This window comes from Acanthaster planci, linkage group LG07 (assembly GCF_054643075.1).
Source record: "Acanthaster planci isolate LZ-2023a linkage group LG07, COTS_SCS, whole genome shotgun sequence".
Taxonomy (NCBI): Eukaryota; Metazoa; Echinodermata; class Asteroidea; order Valvatida; family Acanthasteridae; genus Acanthaster; species Acanthaster planci.
The window spans coordinates 12,733,230-12,759,454 of NC_141783.1; the positions used below are offsets into that span (position 1 = coordinate 12,733,230).

Genomic DNA, 26,225 nt, shown 5'->3' on the forward strand with positions numbered 1-26,225 from the left:
TAAAAATACTGCCAAAGCTGAACTGTACATTTTGTTAAAATCCACCTGTCCACGAAACAACTTTTGGGTTCAAACATAATGTATGTGTATATGCATTAAAATACACAATGCCTCCTCTGCTGTTACTTTTAATAGCAACACTCCAACATAGTCAAGGTGCGCATACAATTATTTCAGAGCACGTGACATTGTGAATTATTCACTGTTTTACATTGCAATCAACTGTGCTAGACTTTACCAAGTCGTGCCTCATGTTAATTCAACATGTAAAACTCAAAGTTCAAGTAAAATCTCCAAGACCAACTTGGGATTCATGAAAAATCCAGAAATGAGAACAAAATGGTCAAGATCTCACCCCTGCTGGGCACAAATGATAGCAAAAGCAACATGGTTGGTCGGATGGTCTTCTTTTGTCAGTGGTAGAACTCTACTAGGGCGGGGTACAAGGAAATGACACTGTAGGGAATCATTCAGCGTTTAGTACACGAAGCTTTAACTGTAGCTTGATATTTTTGATGAGGCCACTCGCTTTTGTTATGTCAAGAGATCAAAGCTACACCAAAAATATGAAATTGTGAACGTGTCACTGGCTACCTCAAACCGCTGTCTTGGGGTACATGTATATGGACATACCTTCTACCATTGAACTAGCTCAACTTCAGATGATACAAAGCCACCTGCAGCCTCAGATTTTCATCTGTAAGTAATGTTTATCAACTACTAAATTCACATGAAAAAAATTACGGAAAGATATTTAGGACATGATGAACCCCCACAATGGCCGCTTTATGACTGGGTGGATTAGCTTTTCAAAGGATGGAACAGTGTTTCACTTAGGCAGAATAGCATTTTGCCCAAGCGGTTTAGTATTTTGTTATAAGTGTTACTGGTTTGCACAGCCTGATTACTATTTCATACGAGCAGATTACTATTTCACCGGATGGATTACTATTTTACCTGACTGGATCACTATTTTGCCCCAGTGTATTACTGTTGAAATGGTGAAACATATCAGTTCAATCTGCCCAAGTGAAAAACTAATCTGCTTGGGCAAAATAAAAATCCACCTGGAGGAATTAGCTGCCCTAGAGGTGAAATACTAATCCACCCGGAGAAGATAATCGGTAAAAAAATTTGTTTGGTCAAGTGCTAAATATTCATAATCATACTTCAATAACAAGTCATAATAAGGGATACAAAGGGCAAAGCAATTATATTTTGTGTATTTATTCAACTGAATTTTAGTTGTAATCCCCCTCCTGTTTCCTGACAAAGGGTCGACAAGAATGACAAAGCTAACTGCACAATCCATGAGGATTCAGTTTTCCAAAGCAAAATGACATGTACATGTGCACTTGGAAGGTCTGCTGTAACACAAAGAAATTATGTCTCTGGAATAAGGGACAAAATGGTTCAAAGAAGAATAAGTGAATCAACGTGTCGTTGGAAACCAATATTTCCAGCACTATGCCCAGAGGACTAAATGTAATTACATGTTCCAGGAGTCAAACTATTATTGTTGAAGCTTTCAGTTACTTGAGACATATTACATGTAAATCAACTCCCGCATGCTTACTCGTTCAAGCACAACTGCATTTGATTTTGTCACTCAAACAAATACCAGTAATTTCTTAGGTCTGGCCCCAGTAACCGACCCACCAGGAGGGTTACCTTGGGACACAGAGGAATAAAAATACCGGTATTCCCCCAATGCAAAGTGAAAACATGACAGCTATGAATAAAGTTGACAAAATAGTTGAATGTAGTTGAAAATGACCCCAAATCAAGTTCTGTAAAGGAGGCCACAAATGCATCTGTGGCTTCCGACCACTTGGATTCATTTATGTTTGCAAATTCAATTGGCCAGGGGACCGAGTCACCAAAGACCGTTCATTTATAATTGTATTATGGATTGTGCATGTCCCATACCTGTGTTGATAGCAGGGGAGTGATGACAGCAAAAATGGCCATCGACCATGTAAATCAAAGCTACGAATCAAAGTGTTGTTAGACTCAAATTCCAGCCCTTTCACACATACTTTATATTGTAGTCCTCAAGCCTTTGTTTATTCTTCTTTCATCTTTGAATAAGATGACTCCATCATTTTCCCAAAAGTCTAAAATACACACATCACGCTGTCTTCATTCGTGGACATTTAAAATTCCTTGAAGTTTCTATGTATTTTTTGTCTTTGGGATTCTAAATTTTCAATATTCATTTTCCATCATAAGATCTCACAATTGCGTATAGACAAAAGGGCTCTGCAACGCACTCAACAGCTGCTGTGGTAGAGTGTGGTAAGTGATAAATTTATGTTAACACATGCAAATGAAAAATTAATGACTAGCTTGGTACTTGACGATTTCATATTTCACATTTTTACTGATTAAGTATATTAAATTGACTAATTTACATATACCTCATTTGAATAGTTTCTCTCACAGACACATGTACACTGTATTTCATACTCATGTGTAGTTATTGGTCATACTGGTACATTTCTGATTTATGTGCTTCAATTTGCTATTAGAATCGTTCACGTCTACCGGTACTTGCCCACATGAGTACATAAAATGAAGTGGTAACCATTTCTGTTTTGGTTCATTTCTTTTTACTTCCAGGATGTAAACTGTATTATCAGATTAAGCTTTAATCTGATTACCTGACAAAGAAACAATGGCTGAACAGGGGAGTGGACTTCTTACAGTTCTTTCGTGGAATGTAAATGGACTTGGGAAAAAAGCAAAGAAAGTTAAAAGACTTCTGAAGAACAGGAACATTGACATATTGTGCCTGACAGAGACAAAGGCAAACTCAACTCACCAATATGATAGCCAATTTCCAGATTTTGCAGTGATTGGAAAGTCAGTTAACAAGTTGGCTGAATCAGACCAAAGACCATTTCCGGGCGGCCTTTTGTTTGCCTACCGAAAATCACTGCCTTATACATTTTCAAAGATTCTGAATAAATCTCATTTCATTCTTTGGGTGAAAGCAGACCCCAAAAAGCCTGAATCGAATGTACAGATGGTATTTGCAGTTATATACAACCCCCCGACCGACAAAACTACAAAAGACGAGATCCTCTCTATCATGGAAAGAGAGTACAAGATTTTGGTTGATGAGCACAAGGGGGCTAAATTTTATCTCACTGGAGACTTTAATGCATATACTTACGGGCAGCTTGATGGTCCAGAAGGAAGTAATCTTGAAGCAAGAAAATTTAGAGCAAGAGAAATAACCCCAGACAAGCAAACCAGAGATTCTGGAGAAACGTTATTGGACTTCTGTAAAAGAACAGGCTTTCGTATAGCAAATGGCAGATTTGGGAATAAATCTAACTGTCTCACTACTCAATGCCACATTCTGGATTACTTGCTCTGCAGGGAGAAGGATTGGAGTTTTTTAATAAACTTCAAAGTTGATGACCTTGGAGGGTCAGATCATAGAGCTCTCATTTTCACTCTAAGAACCAATACAAGCGTACGTACATATACTGGTAGGGTTACCGGTAAGTTTACACTTACATGTACAACGCAGAAGTCAGAAGAACAGTTTGATATGATTTGGTACCTGCAGACACTGCAAGAACAAACATCAATCCCAGATGGATTCATAAAGGCAAATGAGCAAAGCAAGTACCAAAGCGAGGTATCAAATGTATGCATACAAGAGAGATTTTTCTCACAGTACAAACTTCAAGCTGTACCAGAGCTACAGGAAGAATCTGACAAATGCATGATCCATTGCTTCTCAGTTGCACCACATTCAGATCCCCTGCTCGTTGAAAGCATACTGTGCTTCTGTCTACTATACTGTTCAAGCATTGACGACATGATTAGCAGGGTAAAAGGAACTGTGATAGCAGCATACAGGCACTGTTTCAAAAACTACCCAGAGTGTTTATTCACATTTGTAGGTGCTTTCATACCGGTAACTGAAATTACACCTGAAATTACAACAGAAAACATATGTACCAACCTTAATACAACAGTCATGACAAGAGTACGGAAGGAAGTTAAAAAAACTGGAACTCGCCAACACATAAAACATTCCTGTAAGTTAATCCCCATGAAACTTGTACATCAACCAGATAAACAAATTGTGATTTGGAAATTTGCTTCAAGACAACAATTCAAAACAGAGTTAACTCCAGATTTTGATTTGAATATAAGCTTTAATTGCAGGCCAGAAGTGCAGTAATGATCCTCCGAGAGTAATATAACCTGACAGGTTATATGAATCATGGAGGTAGAATATTCTACCTCCATGTATGAATGGACACAAGAGGATGACTTGAGACAAAGTTGTACTGTAGTTGATGTGATTTATTCGGCTGGCTCGATGTGCGGCTCTCTGCCCAATTGCCAGAACTCATAGGGATTTTATACATTTGCTGGACATTCCATTTTTCATCCATCATACAGGTTTCCTTGCCTTATTAGGTATTAGCTACTATTCTTTGAATATTAATACAGCGTGCATGAATATGTTTGGTTCATTTGGATTTGAGGGTAGGGTTAGTCAAATTAATGAACACTGACTTTTCCTTATAAGGCCAGTGGGCTGCCTCATGACCCATCCGGTCCAGCCCTGCTTTCCTCCCCAAGGGCCTTGTGGTTCAACTAGTCATTCCTTAAGTGAGGCTCATTACTTGGAAAGCGGTTCTACTGTTGAAGGTCAATCCGTGCATTGAACTTAGGTAGCAATACAACATGTGCTATTGTAACATGGTGATAGTATTAAGACAGAGGTGTCTCATTTCTGAGTAAGTATTGCACTAGAAAAACAAAAGTCTGCAAACACAAGTCAATGAAACGTGACTTCAGCATTTTTCATCAGCATCAACTGTATCACAAGCTATGATATGCAATTTCTTTCTGCACCAATTTAATTGGACGAATGAGCGCATAATGTAGCGGATAATGTGTCATTATGGAGATGTCATTCAGAGATTCTCATTACCTTTTTCCAGTAATCTATGAGTAAGCCCACAGTGGAACTGCTTACTTTCATAAGTTTACATTTAACTACATGAGACAACATGAGCTGGCAAATCTGGCCTGAAAGTATTGGATGATCTCATTCTTGGAAGCCTTGATAGGTTTACTATTGAAATTGGGTGTAAATGCCAAGCAAAGTAAACTCAGATCAAACATCTGAAACTCACATGAACTGCAATTAGAAATTTGTGAACAGACCTTCATGCTTTTACAATATAGCTACTGTTAATTCTTGATTTTGATTTTGGTACTAGCAATTCATTGTTGTAAAGCTCAAGTTACACATTCAAAACTATACCTAAAGTAAGGTTTCATCATAACCAAGGCTCCAAAAGAAGCTACATGGAAAAAACTTGGTCTGTCAGTATTGCTAAATATGATATACATGTACAGTACATGAATATGCCAATGCAAATGTAGCAAATTCCAGTGAAGATATCAATATTTTTAGACTTAAAAGGGCAATAATTTTAATTGTAACCAGCACTTTCTCTAATCCAAAATGTATATATTATTACATTAATAGATTGTACAGTATTTTAAAGTCATACCATTAATATTGTACATATTGGTACAAGGTAAAACAGCGAGATTGTTACAATGGCTTCCAGACTCCAAAGGCCTACCTGTACATGCACATGAATGGCCCATGCATGACCCTGAACCTAACTCCAGGTAGAATCATCTACTACCATGGGTCTTCAATTCTGATGGAACAAATGGGAAATCCCCTGATGAGAAACACAACTAGCCACTGCAGTCTAAAATTGTTACCTGTTCCTGCTGTAAAGCTATGCAACAAAGATAAGGAAATCAGTCAAACAAGTGTTTATAGAAATGAGGGAACCACACTCTTATATGCCAGCAAGCACACAACTTTAAAAACTTTCCATCAAATGGATTGGGAGGATAGGCTTAATTTTTTTTGAACTTGTTAGAGCCACAGCTTTGATAAAGCAGACAATGATGGACAAATGGGACACCATTTAAGGAAATTAGGAATAGGTTATTTGTAGTTGCTACACAAAAATAATGCAATCAAACTGTTAATTACATATAAAACGGTTTGCCCGTACCCAACGTACATTAATAAGCAATGTATGCTCAGTGCTTGTCCGAGAGCTTGCGAAAAAAACCTCACAAGCTTACTCGGGTGGGACTCGAACCCACGACCTCCTGCTTACTAGTGCAGATGTCTTAACCGCTCGACCACCGAGCTTGCTGGGGTCGGCTGGCCGGTCCGAGTCAAATGAAGCAGCAGGTACCGCGAACTATTTTGAAAAAGCAATCAAACTGATGCTACATAGGAATCCTGCTAACCATGAGGACTTTCTTTTTAAGAAAAAGTTTATACAATTTTTTCACCAGCTGAAACAACTAAGACCCCTTGATTATCTACCAAAAGTGAGGTATAATATTGCCAAATGTATTCAGACAAAAAGATACAGTGTTGAGAATGTTGCATGCCACACAAGTTGGTCCTTCTGGTGGAATATGACAGATACGTAGGGTGTACATGAGTGTAAGGTGTGTCGCAATATTCTCCATTTAAAAAAAGACAGCATTAATGATTTTTTATGCAGACCACAGAAATTTAATGTTATCATTATCAACCTATTTTAAATTCCCAAGTTTCAGTTCATAATTCATTTCAAACTGATCTACCAGTAATATGTATGTGTATGTTTTAAACAATGCTTACCAGTATCAGTTTTCCAACTACAGAACAGTCTCACAATGATTTCTTCTTTTGATGATGTTTCAGTATGACAGTGATACATACTGTAAGTTGAATATGTTATAATATATAAAGAGGACATAATGTAAGCTATGTTAAGAATTAAACCACTTCCTGATGGGCGACCCATTTTCGAGGAGCTGGGCTTAATGCACGAAGAGGGGGAGCCCGTTTCTGGACAAAAGACTTCGACCTTGTAACAAAAGACCATGCTCGGCACAAAGGACTGAGCTGCTGGGTATTACCAATATTTTTTCACTCTCAATAATGGAGATAATCCATCGTTGTTTTGAAATCTTATACCAGAATTTTGTGCATTTAGATTTAGGGATTACCACCGGGGACAAAAGCTCTCCACCACCACAGTGATGAACCACACAGCATGGCTGCATGCTAATCTAGCCCTGATTGAAAACAGGGTAGTAGTGCACTGTGGTAGGTTCATAAACAAAAGAAGGTTTCATAACACTGAATAATCTGGGCTCTTTTTTTTACAAGGCTGCAGGCCTGGCTAAAATACTCCTGCATCAATGAAGGTCACCCAAAGGCATTTGAAGCAAGATATGGGAGGAAGAGACCCCCCCCACACACCTTTGTGTTGGTCATTGTTTGATCGGAATCTCAGGAATTCTTTACAGACTTCTAGGGGGGGATGTGTTAGGTAACAATAGTCTAGAGTGTGTATAGGGATTGAACAGGTAAGGGGGGTACCCTTCCGTCCCATATCTTGCCTGGTATACCCAAAGATTACATGTTGTGGGTATGATCCGTTAAATGAAAGAATTTTGAAAATTGAAAATCTTCAAAATGACCCAGCATTATCCACTACATTTTTCAGCAAGCAAGCGGTTAATGCAGGGTGCGATCAATGAAACTTTTGCCTCTTGACTCAATCTGATTTACACCCCAACTGAAATTGATGTACAGCATGATTTTAAAATCCAGCAATGATTTGCACATCTTGCACACTAAACAGTGTTCCACTTTTTCCCTTTGTCCACGTAGTTTGTAGTACATGTTCACAAATATTACATCTTTATTTCATAAGTAAAAACATTTAAAAAATTGGTTTAAGGTTTGCTACCAATTCATTGTAGTCATTATCATTCTATTTATTAATTCATAGCATCTGAAATCTTGTAAATTTGAAAATTTAACAGTGCACATTTACTTTTAAAATAATGCTTTTAATCAAAGTTGTTGAAAGAAAGCTTTTGATATGACCTGAATGACAATACAGTGTAAGTTTAATCTGGTTTCTTATACACAATATAATGTGAGCTATTGTGTGTATATTGAAGGGATGCATCCATGTACAAGTACATGTAATTTATGTCTCTTAACACAATTTGATTTGCATTCAGACTGAGTTTGATGTTTCACCTTTGGTTTCTACATACTGCAGCCTATACAGTTAGACTTAAGCACGAAAGGGAAAACATTTCCTTTTTTCATGATGTATATGGCAACAAATAAAACACAAGTTTTCAAATGTGAATTGATGGTTTGACTGTTTATTTCAATGACGGGTGAAGACACAGTGGATGTAAGACTTCAAGGGACTGAGGTTTCTGAGTCTACCAAACAACAACAGTAGGACTGCCACAATTAGCCAGGAGATCACAACTCACTTGATCACAATTTCTGACTGATCTCTTGTAAGTCTTTTAACTTCAGCTCATCAGCTTAAGAGGCTGAGCCACCTAAAGCCTACGGTAATCAGCTCAACCACTGGGCTATGTGAACACTAAACCAGAGATTTTCTTTGTTCGTATACACAACTAACTGCACAAATACCTGCTTCAGTTAACATGGCGATTGGGGTTTTCACTCAAAAATGATCAAATTAAATGTATAATTGTTTTTTAAAAAGTCACTCCATAAGAAAGGATCAAAATGTTCAGAGCTCAACAGGCCTAACATAACCTGAAAGAATTTGCTAGACGTCAACGATCAACTTCCTGAATAAATAATGCAAACAGGGCGATGTAAGCTAGACAAAAGGTCTACAAAGTTGGGTCCTCTATGAGAAATCAAGGAAACATTTGTGTCTGCCAGAATTATAGGTATAAGAGATATGGCCATTCAGGGTCAACATCTACACAAAAAAGCTGAATTAGCTGAAAAGCTGAATTCTCACACCCCTAAGAATATATTGTACAGTTTGGGTGTTCTTTCTTAATTCCCTGATTAGTTTCAACTTTACTTGTTTTCTTCTGGATTCTTCTGGCTATGTGCCAATGAGTATGATTCTTGTAAAATTACCATCATACCAATAGCTTGTTGCATTTGGCAAACTTTGAGCTTTAGATAGTAAAATGCTGGCAAGAAAATGGTATGTTTAGCACTAATACACACCGGAAGGGGACAGGCGAGGTAGAAACTTGTTTTTGAGGTATTCCAAATGTATGACAACTCTGTACCAGCAACAACCCATAAAAGAACATACAGTTTTGGAAACTCCACCTACTTGACCTCCAAGCAAGTAACAATTTTATGCAAAATAAAACGAAGAAAGCACATTATGTATGGATGCTACCACATAAATACACACCAAGAAGAAAATGTGTGTGGAATTCTTGGACAGTTGAACAATAAAACTTGTCACATGCACTTGTTTGCACAATTGTACTTCAAAGTCGACCCATATCACAACTATGCAGAAATAAAGACAGCTCATACCATGTGCACGTACATAACAGCCAGGTGGAGTGAATCTTTACACGTCCATGAAAGCAACAAAGTAATGAAGTTAAAAAAAGCTTTTCTAGCAAGATGTTATGGAAAAAGGTTCCTTTTTGGAGTGGGGGGATGACCCGGATTACCCCCCGTCTCCCATTGTACAGGTAGTTGAAGGGATCCTTTGACACTCCAAAAGGGAACTTTTTAGTTTTGAAAAATATTGAGAGCAAAGTTTTATCTATTTCATTTCCCTTCATTCAAAAAGCACACAAAAAGCCTCCAAAATGGAGCCCCACCCTCACAAAGATCACATGAAAATACACGTACTTCCAAATTTTGTGGGCCTCCACCTGAAAGCATGTTCCCTCCCCCCCAACATACACTAGTTATGGCTTCATCTGTGGCAAGCATCACTGATATCAGAAAAGCAAAGTTTTTCCAGTGATCGCACAAGGCAGACTACACAGCAGAGTGGTATACAGTGTTGTGGCCATTTGAAGACTATAGTCTGTTAATTAAGGCCTTCGTGTTTCGTTATACCAAGTAATCCAACCAACAACTTGATATTGTGAGCTGTTACAGACTATCAGAGGGCATCCTGTCTTGAACCTGTGCTAACGGCCTGGGTATCACCGCTTCTGATTGGGAATAATCTAATGAGTAACTCATTCATGACTACGCTGCAAGCAGAGAGACATACCAAGGCAATGCACTGGTTTCTTAAAATGGGGCCTCTCTGGACCAAACTGGCAAGGTACATGTATCAAGTCACGGAAAGCCTGCATCCTGTCTTAGGCAGTGAAATTAAATTCTGCCCTTTCACAAAAGGCTGGCTTTGCCCCTACATTAAAAGAATCATTGCATTAAAAGAATCATTGCATTAAAAGAATCATTGCATTAAAAGAATCATTGCATTAAAAGAATCATTGCATTTTGGTTAATTTTAATAATTAACTAAGTCTTCACCGTCTTTCAGAGGACTGCAAGACAACATGAGGAAATCCCTTTCTGACTCTCTTGCTTTACACAAATCCTTTTGAAAATGGGCAATTACTTGAAACACTGAGATGTACATGTATATTTAGAGGAGTTACCTGTTGTAACATTGCAAGCTCTAGCAATAAACAGAATCCTAAAAATCACTCAACAACTTTTAACAGCATATCGCAAGTAGCAAACATTCAACTTTGTTTGGCAATAGTGCGGGACAATGTGGCACATTAACATTTACATAACTTTGAGTTCACACTGAAATTTAGGGCTAGACCTAGGATGGGGGAAGAGAGGTGCCTCAAATGTTCACAGGTAGGGCTGCAGAGGTCATCAGTTTTTTCATGACGTACTCTCTATTACAAACTGCTGCTCCCATCCACAACCTAAAAAACATTTATGAAAACACTATTTCACATACAATGAAGAAAGCACTTTGTTGCGCTGATAAGTGGGTGTTTTGTCAGTGATCACACAAGTGAAGGGTGACGTCCGTCCATTATTTGCTTAGAAGTACACACATAAAAACATATGCTTGCATAAAGGGGCATTGAAGGAGGAAGTGTACCAGTATAAAAGAACAGTGTGGGAAAAGATTTGGCAGTCAGAAATTTCACCCATTTGTTGAAGGCTGAGCCCATGATCTTGTTTCTTGAACAAAGTGTAACTAGAAGAGCTTGGCTGTGCTTTCACGCTGTGGATTGAAAAAGAATACATGTGCAGGTACACGTACATGTCGGAAGGTGAGTAAAAAACTGCCATACTCTAATTCCACAATGCTTGTATTTAGATTGATGTAATATTTTGCAATATTTCACTATTTGTCTGTCCTGCTGGAGTTCGCTGATCTGGCATCTCTCACATTTTTATTCATAAATGTGACCTGTCACAGCAAAATGGGCTCAAAAGACTCAAATTCCAGCCCTTTCACACATACTTTATATTGTAGTCCTCAAGCCTTTCTTTATTCTTCTTTCATCTTTAAATAAGATGACTCCACCATTTTCCCAAAAGTCTAAAATACACGCATCACGCTGTCTTCATTCGTGGACATTTAAAATTCCTTGAAGTTTCTATGTATTTTTTGTCTTTGGGATTCTAAATTTTCAATATTCATTTTCCATCATGAGATCTCACAATTGCGGAGACAAAAGGGCTCTGCAACGCACTCAACAGCTGCTGTGGTAGAGTGTGGTAAGTGATAAATTGATGTCAACACATGCAAATGAAAAATTGATGACTAGCTTAGTACATGACGATTTCATATTTGTACCCTGAGACATTTTTACTGATTAAGTACATTTAATTGACTAATTTACATATACCTCATTTGAATAGTTTCTCTCACAGACACATGTATACTGTATTTCATGCTCATGTGTAGTTATTGGTCATTACTGATTTATGTGCTTCAATTTGCTATTAGAATCATTTATGGCTACCGGTACTTGCCCACATGAGTACATAAAATGAAGTTGTAACCATTTCTGTTTTGGTTCATTTCTTTTTACTTCCAGGATGTAAATTGTATTATCAGATTAAGCTTTAATCTGATTACCTGACAAAGAAACAATGGCTGAACAGGGGAGTGGACTTCTTACAGTTCTTTCGTGGAATGTAAATGGACTTGGGACAAGATCACCTGAAGTTCAAGCACTTCTAGAGGACAGGAACATTGACATAATGTGCCTGACAGAGACAAAGGCAAACTCAACTCACCAATATGATAGCCGATTTCCAGATTTTGCAGTGATTGGAAAGTCAGTAAACAAGTTGGCTGAATCAACGCAAAGACCATTTCCGGGCGGCCTTTTGTTTGCCCATCGAAAATCACTGCCTTATAGATTTTCAAAGATTCTGAATAAATCTCATTTTATTCTTTGGGTGAAAGCAGACCCCAAAAAGCCTGAATCGAATGTACAGATGGTATTTGCAGTTATATACAACCCCCCGACCGACAAAACTACAAAAGATGAGATCCTCTCTATCATGGAAAGAGAGTACAAGATTTTGGTTGATGAGCACAAGGGGGCTAAATTTTATCTCACTGGAGACTTTAATGCATATACTTACGGGCAGCTTGATGGTCCAGAAGGAAGTAATCTTAAAGCAAGAAAATTTGGAGCAAGAGAAATAACCCCAGATGGGCAAACCAGAGATTTTGGAAAAACATTATTGGACTTCTGCAAAAGAACAGGCTTTCGTATAGCAAACGGCAGATTTGGGGATGAATCTCAGGGGCTCACAACTAGACGCCACATTTTGGATTACTTGCTCTGCAGGAAGAAGGATTGGAGTTTTTTGATAAACTTCAAAGTTGATGACTTTGGAACCACAAATCATAACACGCTTATTTTCACCCTAAAAACAAATATAAGGGAACGTACATGTAAGGTTAGGTTCACACTTTCAACTAAGCAAAGGTCAGAACAAGACTTTGAAGTAATTTGGTACCTTCAGACACTGCATGAACTAACATCAATCTTGAATGGATTCTTAAATGCAGATGGAGAAAGCAACCATCAAAGAAGAATATCAAATCTCTATATTGAACAGACATTTTTCTCACAGTACAAACTTCAAGCTGTACCAAAGCTACAGAAAGAATCTGACAAATGCATGATGCACTGCTTCTCAGTTGCACCACGTTCAGATCCCCTACTTGTTGAAAGCATACTGTGCTTCTATCTTCTACACTGTTCAAGCATTGACGACATGTTTAGCAGGGTAGAAGAAACTATGACTGCAGCATACGGACACTGTTTCAAAAACTACCCAGGGTGTTTATTCACATTTCTGGGTGCTTTCTTAACAGAAATTACACCCGAAAACGAAGACAGCAAACTCAAAAGAAAAGCTGAAGGAGCTATGAACAGTGTACGTGAGAAAGTGTGTAACAATGGAACTCATGAAATAATCAAGGACCATAATCCATTTCAGCTAATCATTAAGGAGCTTGGGCATGAAGAATATCAGCAAATTGTAATTTGGAAATTTGCTCTCAGACAAATCTTCAAATCACCCATAACTCCTGCTTTTTGCCTTGATGTTAGCTTAGCAGACCAGGAGTACCATGATGGGCATGTATATATTCTTTAAGACAGGACAGTAGTGTCTTAGAGATCACCAAATATGGCAGAAAAACAATTCTGATGTGCAACTGGAATAATACATGGAATCAATCAGAGTCAATAGGATATAAAGGCAAACTAGAATTTCCACGCTCTTCCCACACAAATTCACACTTGTACATGAATGCAGCACAAGTTAACTATCGGATTGAACATTTTGAACTGTCAATATTATACATGCGCATTTATTCTGATTTGAAATTTGTGAATAGGCGGCGTGCCTGTACCCTTTTTAGAAAAGGTAATTCAAGATTTATGATTTTGGAAATTCTAGATTTTGATTTTGGCAATTCTAGATTTGATTTTGGTACTGAACATTGCATTTGTTGCTAAAAGATGACACATTACAAAGCTATACCTAATGTAAAACGTAACCATTCTCAAGGCTCCAAAAGTAGCCGCCTGGAAAGAACTTGCATGCCTCTCAGTTTTGCTGAATAAATGATGTAGTTAATGCAAATGTAGCAAATTTCAGTGAAGATATCAACGCTTCAAGCCATAATTTTAAAGAACAAGCAGTTTCTCTAATCCAAAATGTAAAATGTTTGCACAATGAACAGATTGTACAGTAGATTGTACATATTGGTACAAGGTAAAATTGCCTTATTGTTAAAATGGCTTCCAGATTCCGAAGGCATACATGTACATGTACACCTACATGTACAGTACATGAATGGCCCATACATGACCCTGACCCTAACTCCTGGTAGATTTATCTACTACAATGGGTCTCTGATTGGGATGGAGCAAATGGGAATTCCCCTGATGAGAAACACAACTAGCAACTGCATTCTAAAATTGTGTTACATGTACCTGTTCCTGCTGTAAAGCTATGCGACAAAGATATGGAATTTAGAAATCAGTCAAACAAGTGTTTATGCAGGAATCATACTCTTAGATTCCAGCAAGCATACAACTTTAAAAACTTTCTATCAAATGGATTGGGAGGACAGCTTTATGTGTTTTTTTTTTAATTTACAGGAAACATGTTAGAGCTACAGCCTTTTAAAAAGCAGACAATGATGGACAAATGGGACACCATTTAAGGAAATTACGAATAGGTTATTTGTAGTTACTACACAAAAATAATGCAATCAAACTGATGCTAGATAAAAATCCTGCTAACCATGAGGACTTTCTTTTTAAGAATAAGTTTATACAATTTTCTCACCGGCTGAAACAACTAAGACCCCTTGATTATCTACCAAATTTTTTTCATGTAGTACATGTAGTATGAAGACAAAAAAGATAGTGTTGAGAATGTTGCAATGCAACACAAGTAGGTCCTCCTGATGTGCATGACAAATATGCACATGTACGTATACATATGAAGGTGATATTCTCTATTATAAAAGTGACAACATTAACAATTTTTTATGTAGACCACAGAAATTCACTGTAAACATTGTAACCCTATTTTAAAATTCACAGTAACCTTTCGAACTGATCTACCAGTAATATGTATGTGTATATTTTAAACAATGCTTGCAAACTACAGAACTTTTCAAACTACAGAACAGACTCACAATGATTTCTTCTTTTGATGCCGTTTTAATATAACTTGTATGACAGTAATACAAACTGTAAGTTGAATATGCTATAAAATATAAAGAGGACATAATGTAAGCTACGTTAGGAATTTAATGCAGGGTGCAATCAACTAAACTTTTACCTGTGGCTTAATCTGATTGACACCCAAACTGAAATTTATGTACAGTATAATTTTAAAATCCAGTGACGATTTGTATATGTTGTAGACTAAAGTATAAAGAGGCAATCATACCTAACTGAAAATGTTTTCCTTTTTTCCGTGTACCCGTAGTTTGTGGTAAATGTACACATATATTACATCTTCTTTATTTCATAAATGACAACAGGAAAAAAATTGGTTTAAGGCTTAATTGCTCCCAATTCATTTTAGTCATTCTATTTATTAATTCATAGCAACCACTGAAATCTTGTAAAGTTGTAAATTTAGCAGTGCACACATGTATTTCTAAAATAATGTTTTTAATCAATGTTATTGAAATAAAGCTTATGACATGACTTGAATGACAAACGATATACTGTAAGTTGAATCTGTATTATTTATACATGATATATTGCGAGCTTCTTTATGCATTGAAGGGATGCGTCCATGTAAAGGTACATTTAAATGTAATTTATGTCTCTGATACAATTTGATTTGCACCCAAACTGATTTTGATGTCTCGCCTTTGGTTTCTACATGTTGCAGCCAATACAGTTAGACTTACATGTACGCACAAAAGTGAAAACATTTCCTTTTTTCATGATGTATATGGCAACAAATAAAACACAAGTTTTCAAATGTGAATTGATGGTTTGACTGTTTATTTCAATGATGGGTGAGGACACAGTGAATTTAAGACTTCAAGGGACTGAGGTCTCTGAGTCTACCGAACAACAACAGTAGGACTGCCACAATTAGCCAGGAGATCACAACTCACTTGATTACAATTTCTGACTGGTCTCTTGTCAGTCTTTAACTTCATCTCATCAGCTTAAGAGGCTGAGCCACCTAAAGCCTACGGTAATCAGCTCAACCACTGGGCTATGTGAACACTAAACCAGAGATTTGCTTTGTTCGTATACACAACTAACTGCACAAATACCTGCCTCTGTTAACATGGTGACTGGGGTTTTCACTCTTAAAAAAGGATCAAATGAAATGAATAATGTTTCTTTAAAAGACACTCCATAAGAAAGGATCAATATGTTCAGAACTCAAGAGGCCCACAATAAACTCAAAGAATTTAATTGTTTAATGTGAAGGATCACCTTCCTGAATTAATAATGCAAACAGGGTGACTATAAGGTAGACAACACACCTACAAAGTTGGGTCCCCCCATGAGAAATCAAGTTAACATTCATTTGTGTTTGCCAGAAAGAGGCATGGCAATGACATATCTACAGATACTATAAAGTACATGTGTACATGTTGATATGGTTACCACAACCACTGTAATACACTGAAAAGTAATTGGTCTTTCTTTTGAAAATGGAACTACAATCCTGCCAGTGGACAAATCTTGTTGGAACATGCCTCCCCCCTCGCCCCCTGTCAATGTTGTTTCTCATTGGGTAAGCTGGGCCGAATCTTGGTCCAATAAATGTCCGCAACATTGAATGGGGGAGAGGGGGATCTTTTCACCGCGCTTCCCACAAGGTGCTCCAACTATTTTGTCCAGGATTGTAGTTTGAGGAAAAAAATACAGGATTTTTTTTTTTTAGGTGAAGCAACATTTTGGTTTTGCAAACGAATAATAAGGCATCCACATGTATGCACTTCCTTATTCAATGCATACTCAAGCAATTAATTATGATTATCATGATTAATGGGAATATATCCAGCGTTTGATAATTTGGTGGTTGTATGAGAATAATTGAGCCTCCGTTGCACCACAGTACCAGTAAGTTTCAGTTGACTTTTTAAAATTAATAGGTCCATATGCAGACAGACTTATATAGTATATAGCAGTCATATTGACAATCAAGTGAACAGGGTCCAAGTTAGCTCTACTCCCTGAACTCCATTGGCACATTTCAATCATTTCCTCTAAACTCAATAATTGTTTTCCCAATTCTTTATCAATCAGAAATTCTCAGATTTTCTGTGGATGTTTCCTTGGATTGCTTTCTTACGTTTTGGCATTTGAGATATGGGCTTATTGCTACTCAAAAGGTAACTGGGTTGTCGAAAGTGAGGAGGTTAACCTCGCATTCGATGAGGCAGAGGGTATAGGAACCAGCTAAGGCTGGTTTACCTCCTCTTTACAAGACCTAAATTCACAGACATCCAATCACCTCCCTCCATGCTGATTCCAACCTCTTTGGATTTTTTGTTTGTCAATGTCAATGGTGACATACAAATAGAGCTTTCTAGAATTGCCAATTAACATAAGCATTTACATCACATGATGCAAACAAGCTAATCAATCCTTAATGCCAGAATAACATTCAGGGATTTCCTATGAGAGTTTACAAAATGAAACTACACAATGCAAAAACAGGTGAGTGCGCTACAATATTTTTTCTTAGTCTGGCAAATCCTTCTCAAGAACTGATTAGAATGTCTGTACCAGAAGTTCGTTTATAAAACAGGCTTTAGTCAAATGCAGAAGGCATTCAGGGCAACATGACACATCGCCATAAATACAATAGATAGAAGATATACAACAGAAGCAATTCACATTCAGTCTATTTTAGGAAAACGTTCTGACCACAGGGATGTTGCTGCAGCATATATGTATTGCAATATAAATCTTGCACTCACAGAGAGTTGTTACACATGTAACATCCATAATGGTATCGCCACCAACTCCCTTATTTTGCCACTGAGAAAACCAATCAGACTTGACAAATTCTAAGGTGGCGAAGTTAGGGACCTGGCAACTACATGTACACTGTACCTGTATATGGTCATGGACGTTAGTTCTGTATTTTCAGCCTGATTATTGTGCATTATAGACCTATGACCAATGTGAACATTATCCGCTGAAGTACAGCACATGAAGCATACTTTCTGGGTTAATACAGTATTGTAAAAACATCGCTGCTTTTTTTGCGGGTGGGTTTGCACAAGTGCTTCTAGCCTTTATTATACCTCCAAAAACCAGTGAAGCCACACGGAGTTTTATATACATGTAAATGCACAAGCAAATCTGGATCTCCTCTCACATTTGCGCCAGATCGAGTCACACAAACATGTTTGCCAGAACTGGCGCGAAAAACCCATTCGTGACTCAGCTGTAAGCACGAGTGACACACAGGGTCAATGCATTAGTTTTTTAAATGAGGCCTCTCTGGACGAAGCTGGCAATGTACATGTACATGTATCAAATTATGCATAATCTGCATTCTGTCTTATGCAGTGAAATTCTGCCCTTCCGATCCAGAGTCAAAGTGTTGTACACAACTCAATGTACAGATAAAGGCTCACCACTTCCTTTCCCTCATTGACCCACAAGCATCCTTTCACCATTCCGCTCCCAAACTTACCAGACTTTATTTGCTCTTCAAAAACTATGTAAGCAAGACCAAGTGTACACAAAATCCCCACAGAGTTTTCTTCCATAGACTTTCTACATGTATTATTATTCATAACCACCCCAACCTAGGACTCTCATTGGCTGAGACATGACCTCAAAAGTCTGTATAAAGCATTGATCATTCCAAAGCAGGCAGCTCCAGAGTAACAATTCCTTGACTGTTTGTTAAGCCTTAACAGCTCTGACATGAATAATCTGTCTGATTGTTCTTGTGATGAATACCCCATACAGGAATATCCAATACTCCTCCGCAACACACCTCGTCAACATGTCCCCTCCTCAAAAAAAATGTTTTTTAATCTGAAATCTGGCAACAATATCACTGACTGTTGCAATCACACACGTACATGAACATACATGATAGAGCTTCTGCCTGGCAAGACCCACTAAAGCATGACAAGACGGTGTCCCAGTGTAGACCATACCCCTCGCAAAGATTTTTGTTAATTCAGGTTAAACTCCATGGGTGGAGTGGCTTACCAAATATGTATTTTTTCGTTGACTTATCCTCGACACCAGTATTCAAATCACACAAAATATGAATCTTTAGATCAGAATTTGTTTTATACTGAAATAATACAATAAAAATCCTATTTCATGTTGTCTTCAATTAGTATGGGCATTATTTTCCTTACATCTCTATTATTATCTCCACAGGCTGGATTCCATTCATCTGCTTTTGACTCACTGGACTTCACATCTTCCCACTGACCATCTCAGTGAGCAGATCATTTGATCATCCAAACCCTCAGAACGTGCGACTCCAGACCTCAGTATTTGACTTGCTGGACTATCACAGCAACATTTACTTGGGACCTAACTAGCTGAGACAGCCTGATTTAGACAAGAACAGCTACTTCAAAGGATCTGAATTTTTATGGTACAGCCATTTATTGTTGCTCGGCCTTTTCTTGACAAAGCCAGACTTTAATTGGATTCCTCATCTTACACCCGGTGCTTAATGCAAGGTGCAGGAACATGTCAGAGCATAATAAGCGGAGACTATCATCTCAAGTGGACAACGGCTCACAGCCAAAGCGGCGCCGAGCTTCTGAAACAGATGCTGGGAGTTCCACTCAGCAAGATCAGGGTCATGGTGAGTACATGTACATCATCTCAATATTTCAGTGACAATCCAAAGGCAATACCGCCAAGAAATTCAGTACTGTTGCAATCAATAAATAAGGTGTAAAATACACACTTTCCCCTTGACTCAAGTTTTACGGGCTAACCAGCACTGCCCAATTTCCAGCTGTTAAATGACAATACTGAGATGTACATGTAGTCACCCATTGTTATTTCATCCTTTCAGTGCACACCCCACATTCAAATACCAAACATGCAGACTTTCTTGAATCAATTCAGAGCCAGCAGGGCTACAAGTGACTAGTCCATGATAAGGACATTGTACTTGAGGGCAACCAAAAAGCCCAGTTGTTCACAAATCCTCTACTGATAAATGTGACCTGTCACCACAAAATGGGCTGAAAGTCGGAATTTTCAAAAATTCAGATATTGGTGTTTTTTAATTCAGCCGCAAAGAGCTTTTCAGTGGTATATACATGGAACACTTAAGGTAAAATTATAAGCCAGCTTGGTGTCTTTGTTTTCAGACCAGGCACAAATAATGCTATCTGCAAAATTGCTGAGAAAATGATATTTTTAAATATTTGGCATTAAATAGGAGACAGGTTACTCTTTTCAAAAATTACGAAACCTCAAGATTGACTTCCGCTTCAATATGACTTTGAACACTCAAAAAAGGAAAGAGCGAGATGCGATTTTACTCTCATGTTCTTGTAACAGGTCACAAATGAGCCTCAACAATCAGCACATTTTATGCCGATCAAATTTGATCAATCTAGTCTAGCTACACACTTTGGGGCACAGATCAACAAAAAATAGGCTGTTATTGAATTGTAAACTTAGGCTCAGGTTCCATTCAAGTCACACTGTTGTTTCACCTCTGACTTGATTTTGGAAAAAATAGGTTGATGACAACACTGATATGAGGAAGGGACAAGTACCATCTCCTGTGTTTAAAGGCACTGTTTCCTGTCTGTTTCAAGTTACTTTACCATGACAATTTGACTTTCAATCTTTTAAATTTGTATATTCCAGGAACCCTGTCAACCCAGAAAAGGAATGAGGACAGATCAGAAACACCTGGTTCAACTGCTGATGACCAATACTTATACAGTCATGAATTTAGAAAACAGTATGGGAAAGAAAATACTATCAAAAAATTTTCAACAATTTCTATCAATGCAAATGGTCTTAACAAACATTTTGGCCAAATTCATGATTACCTAGTTCAGCTTGCTTATCCATGGCACATCATTGGAGTTTCAGAGACACATCTAAAGATGGAGCATGACGTGTCTGGATTGGATATTGCAGGCTACAATTTCATTACAGAAAACAGAGAGACAGATGGTGGTGGGGTTGCTGTTTATGTACATGAGAGTGTCAAATATGAAAGACGGCATGATCTCAAACTACAGGTTCCAGTAAAAGAAGGCCAAGCTAAATGCAATTCACTGTTCATTGAAATACCGGTAGATGGCAAAAACATTATTGTTGGCATAATTTACAGAGCAAATTCTTCCAGTAAGGATGAATTGAAGAAATCTGTCAGTGGCATTTTTGAAACGATAAAACAAGAGGACAAAATCTCATACATAATGGGTGACTTTAACATAAATGTTTTACGCAAATGCAATCAAAGTTTTAAAGATTTGGGCCATCCTGATCATGAGATACTGATCAACAGTAAAACCCATTTCACTAAAGAGTCAGCAACACTAATTGACAACATCTTTACAAATGCTCACTCTGCAAATGTACAAACTACACAAGGGGTTTTAATAACAGATATCTCTGAACATCTCCCTTTGTTTCAAGTGTCTGAGATTGAAATCAGCCGCATCACATGGACAGCAGCTCCATGGGTTACTGATACAATTAGAGAACTCTGGACAAAAATGGAGAAAATGTATTTCAAATTCATACACAACAGACATACTCGTACAAAAAGTTACCACAAGGCAAAAGACAAACTTGAAAAAGAAATTGAAAAGGCAAAACAAAACCACTCCTAGTTCATGAACATCTTTAAGGTATTGTGAAGTTAATCCTGGATGTTTTTTAAGGATACCTACTGCGTGCTTACTGAACTAATCCTGGAAGGGTTTTTCCATGGATTTTTTATGGCCATCCTCTAAGCATTTACGGTGGTTTGGCTTAACAGTAATCTTCACCAAATGCGAAGGAAGATTAAGCTTGATTTCACAGTTGGTAAATACATAAGGCAGTGGTGTAAGCCAGTGCAGTGTCACCACCACTTGTGAGTGGGTGAAAGTGTCTAACACTTTCATTTTGTACAATTCTACACAATGGTGCTTTTGTTTAAAGATGTATTTGATTTTTATGGTGTGATCGATGTAGGCCTATATCCAATACACACTTTGTGCTAATTTTGTTACTACACACAAATTAGTGTGAATTTGTTTCTATGTACAAGGTGCTGCACAATAAGTCTGGGGTTCACGGTACCATATCTGACAATTTCTTGTTACGGGACCAATTTTTGCTGATTTTCACACATTCTTGTAGACAACCGGTGTTAGAAAATGAGGAAAATACTTTCTACACGAATAGTTGCCACATTTGTTGATTTATGAAGTATTTATGATGGGCACTGACGGTGCGTAGAGTTTTTGTCCGACACGGGAGGCTATGTGTATGTGAAGAGCAAACAAACCGGTCCATCGTGCATGTGCACATATTGTATGTTTTGGTCACGCAGTGGTGACTGCAGTCAACTCACTGCACGATGACACGGTGTTTATTCGACAAAATTTTCGGCATTGCATTGGTGAAGAGGAAACACAACCTTGAAGGTAAATTTGCAAACCACTATCACTGCTCAATGTCATGGAAAAAAATACATTTTCAAGGGCTACAGTTGGTCTCCAGATCAACTTTGCCTTTGCACTATCGTGAAACTCAAGAACCTCCTATGGCCCATGGACTTTTGAGAGACAAATTACACGAGCTGGGCTTCGAGTGTAAATAATGAACAGCGCTTTCGTTCTCGATTTTCCTCAAAGCAGTGAACTAAAAAAAATGAAAACGGGTCCTTGAAATGATACACAAACTAAATCACAAACCACAAAATTGGCGAAATTTGACAAATTGCCATACATGCAAATCCAATAATCTGCTTGCTACTAATTCATTATACATGTAGTCATTATTCTATATGTAATTCATGGCTACCACTTAAATCTTGTAAATTTGTAATTTAGCAGTGAACATGTATTTTAAATGATGTTTTTGGCAGGTTCCTAAAAATATGGACCATTAGATAATGTTCAACTTTGGGGGTTCATTTTTCCTGAAGTGGACAGCAGCGAATTAATTTATAATGTTTGATGTAATGAGGGAAGTCATGGCTGATATCTGGAACTATGATGACCATGTCAACCTTTCAACTTAATTGGAGTTATTTAATTGAAGTCTTGAACATCAGCATTTTTGACGAACATGACCAACCTGTTGAAATCCTAGCCAATAGAATTTACTGAAGAGTGATAATCACTGCGGTTATTTTACACAGATTTATGTGTGGTGACAGGTGATAATATTAAAACATATTAAAACCATAATCACGAAATTAAAAAACACCTCTCACAATTAATCAGGTCCTGAAGTCGGCAGTCGCGAATGTCATTCGATTCTGTCATTAGTGTCAAAAATCCATATATTGATGTACAACACAAGCTTTAAAAAAGAGTGCAAAAAAGCACCGCCAAACCACCATCCTTTTACGACTGGACCAATCACATTTTCTTGAAGTACATTTCCAAAAACCGCAGTCCAAAATACTGATTGTGGCAATTTTGCGGCTTCCATCAATCTCTCGCGATGACGTTAGAGAAAATTCGCTGCATCGTGGCCTGTTTGACCTTTGACATCAACCCAGATAGTGCGCCCTCTTTTTTATTTGTCATTCATGAGCCCCTCCATTGAACGGCGACGCTCTGCAATTTTTCTCTTAGGAACAAGGTTTCTCAAAAGAAAATCTGTCATTCTGAATGACGTTCGAAAAAAAATGACATTCAAGACATAAAATACAATTCATGATGAAAATCTAACGCTCAGAGTTGTACATTTTAATTTAATTTTCAGCGGAGATATCTCCAAAATAAACGGCAACATGAAAATCGCGCATGGCATTTTCTAGCCCTACTTGTGACAGCATATTCGGCATTCTCGAACGTCAGGCAGTTTCTGTCAAAATTCTTGAACGTCATCAAAATTTTGTCAAATATGACATTCGCAATGAACATATTGTACTCACTATAAATTTTTGAAGCAGCCAAGCAATGATAATTTTTGGTGGTTGAAAAGTATAAGACCTGGCAGATATGCTGGTATAGTGAGAGTGATTATAAACGGTAAGAGAATGAAGAGAGCCTAACTTTTCTCATAATTTTCAGTCAATTTTGTCGGTTTTTTGTGGCTTATATGTTTTTTAAGTTATTTCTTAGGTGCTTCAAAATAAATAAAACATACTGAATACATACTGAATTCTCCTTCTTGTTGAGAGAAGTTTTGAAATCAAGTCCCCTGATGTAAACACTTTGACGTAAAACTTTAAATGAATTCAACTCCATTTGATTTGCACTGGTAGCCAACCAAATGTCCACCATAAATATATATTATGCCTAAGTATCCCCATATAATCATTTTTAAAAATCTGAAGGTGCTAATTTGTATTTTACATGATCAAAGTCACTCTTTTAGAAGTTTTGAAAAATGACATCCAGAGTTGCATTTTGGTCCATTTTATGAAGAACATGCCTTTGCTGTTGAAATAAATCTTATATGATTTGAATGACAATAACACACTGTAATCTCTTCAATTTATACATGATATAGTTTTAAGAGGATATAATGTGAATTACTTTGTGCTGAAGAGATGAATCCAGCTAATTTACTGTATATGAAATGTCCCTCGCACAATTTGATTTGCACCCAGACTGAGTTTGATGTCTCATCTTTGGCTTCTACAAACTGCAGGCCACAGTTAGACTTACGCACAAAAGGGAAAACATTTCCTTTTTTTAATGATGTATATGGCAACAAATAAAACACAAGTTTTCAAATGTGAATGAATGGTTTGACTGTTTATTTCTATGACTAATGAAGACATATTGATTTTAACAACAGTAGGACTGCCACAAAGAGCCAAGAGATCAAAACCCACTTGATCACATTTTCTGAGCAATCTCTAGTTAAAATTACAAGTTGTTACCTTTACTCATCAGCTTAGGACGCTGAACCTCCTGAAGCCTTCGGTAAACAGCTCAACTACTGGGCTGTGTCAACACTAAAATATAGATTTTTCTTGTTCATTTACAAATATTGAACAATTTGAATAGGTTGAAACAAATGCAGAACAAATTTACTGATGGTCAGAAGCAAAATGAAAAAACATGAAGAAAGGTGAAAAATCCTCCCCGGTCAATTCACTTCAGAGAATTTAGCTAAACGCTTTCAATTTTGCCACCATAGTATAAAAACAAAGATCCCCTCCCCAAAGCAATAACACAAGTATTGTACAGTTATATGTACAACATGTTTTCTATCTACCCCTTTGGCTGCTTGAACAGAAACCTATTTCCAAGGATGGATTTGCACTGAGGAGATGTTAATTAATTTTGGATTTTTTGCCCTGCCCAATGTTTATTATAAAACTGTATACTCAGTGTTTGCCCCTGAAGGCTTGAGAAAAACCCACAAGTATACTCGGGTGGGACTCAAACCCATGACTACCTGCTTACTAGTGCAGATGTCTTAACCACTCAACCACCGAGCTTGTTGGAGTTAGCTGGCTAGTATGAATCAGTTGTAGCAGCAGGTAGCACAAACAAATATTTCAAAGGATGGACTTGCGCCAGGGAGATATTAATTTTGGGATTTTTGCCCTGCCTGATGCGTATTACGATGCTGCATACTCAGTATACACTCAAACACTGAGTATACACTCAAACACTGAGTATAAAGAGTTATAAGACACGTCAGGCAGGGCAAAAGTCCAAAATCAATTAACAGAAACCCACAACAACCACAAATGGTAATATCACCATTTGTGGTTGTTGTGGGTTTCTGTTCCGTAATATTTGAAATCTTTTGCTATAAAGGTGATTGACTGGTCCATCACAAACCTTTCAACTGAAAACTGATGACCTACACTGTAGAATGAGTTGTTTACCCTAACCCTCCAGAGTGTATACATGTAAAATCATAATGAAATCCGGAGGATTCCGGGGACTGTTATTAGGGCAATTCAATTTCCTGGCCTAGGAAATATTGTATACTTTAGCAACTGCTCAGTGATCAAAGGGTGTTAAGTTCGTTGAATGGTACAAAATGAAAAAAATATTTGATGAAAAAATTCTTGATGGGCTATAGCTTCCCCAAACCACATATTCACTTCTCCATCCCTGCCTGGTTGGCTTTCAAAAAATACCATTCATGGCATACCAGCCAAAAGCTGAAACAAACTCGACAGACAAAACCTTCTTCAACCTTCTAAATTG

At 37.6% G+C, this 26,225-nt stretch overlaps 1 protein-coding gene and 1 long non-coding RNA gene across 4 annotated transcripts in view; one reads left to right on the forward strand and one right to left on the reverse strand.

Moving 5' to 3' along the window:
• LOC110981791 (uncharacterized) overlaps positions 1–26,225 on the reverse strand; it is a 169,160-nt gene that overhangs the window by 119,560 nt on the left and 23,375 nt on the right. The window lies entirely within an intron of this gene.
• On the forward strand, positions 280–15,880 carry LOC110981792 (uncharacterized). 3 transcript variants are annotated; one of them, XR_015425961.1, is made up of 4 exons: positions 10,957–11,157; positions 11,545–11,608; positions 11,932–13,291; positions 14,527–15,880. It is a non-coding gene; the product is annotated as an uncharacterized LOC110981792 (long non-coding RNA). The 3 variants fall into 3 exon arrangements; XR_015425959.1 differs by lacking the exons at positions 10,957–11,157; positions 11,545–11,608; positions 11,932–13,291; positions 14,527–15,880 and adding exons at positions 280–699; positions 2,233–2,298; positions 2,623–8,240; XR_015425960.1 differs by lacking the exon at positions 10,957–11,157 and adding an exon at positions 288–699 and having other exon boundaries at positions 11,932–15,880.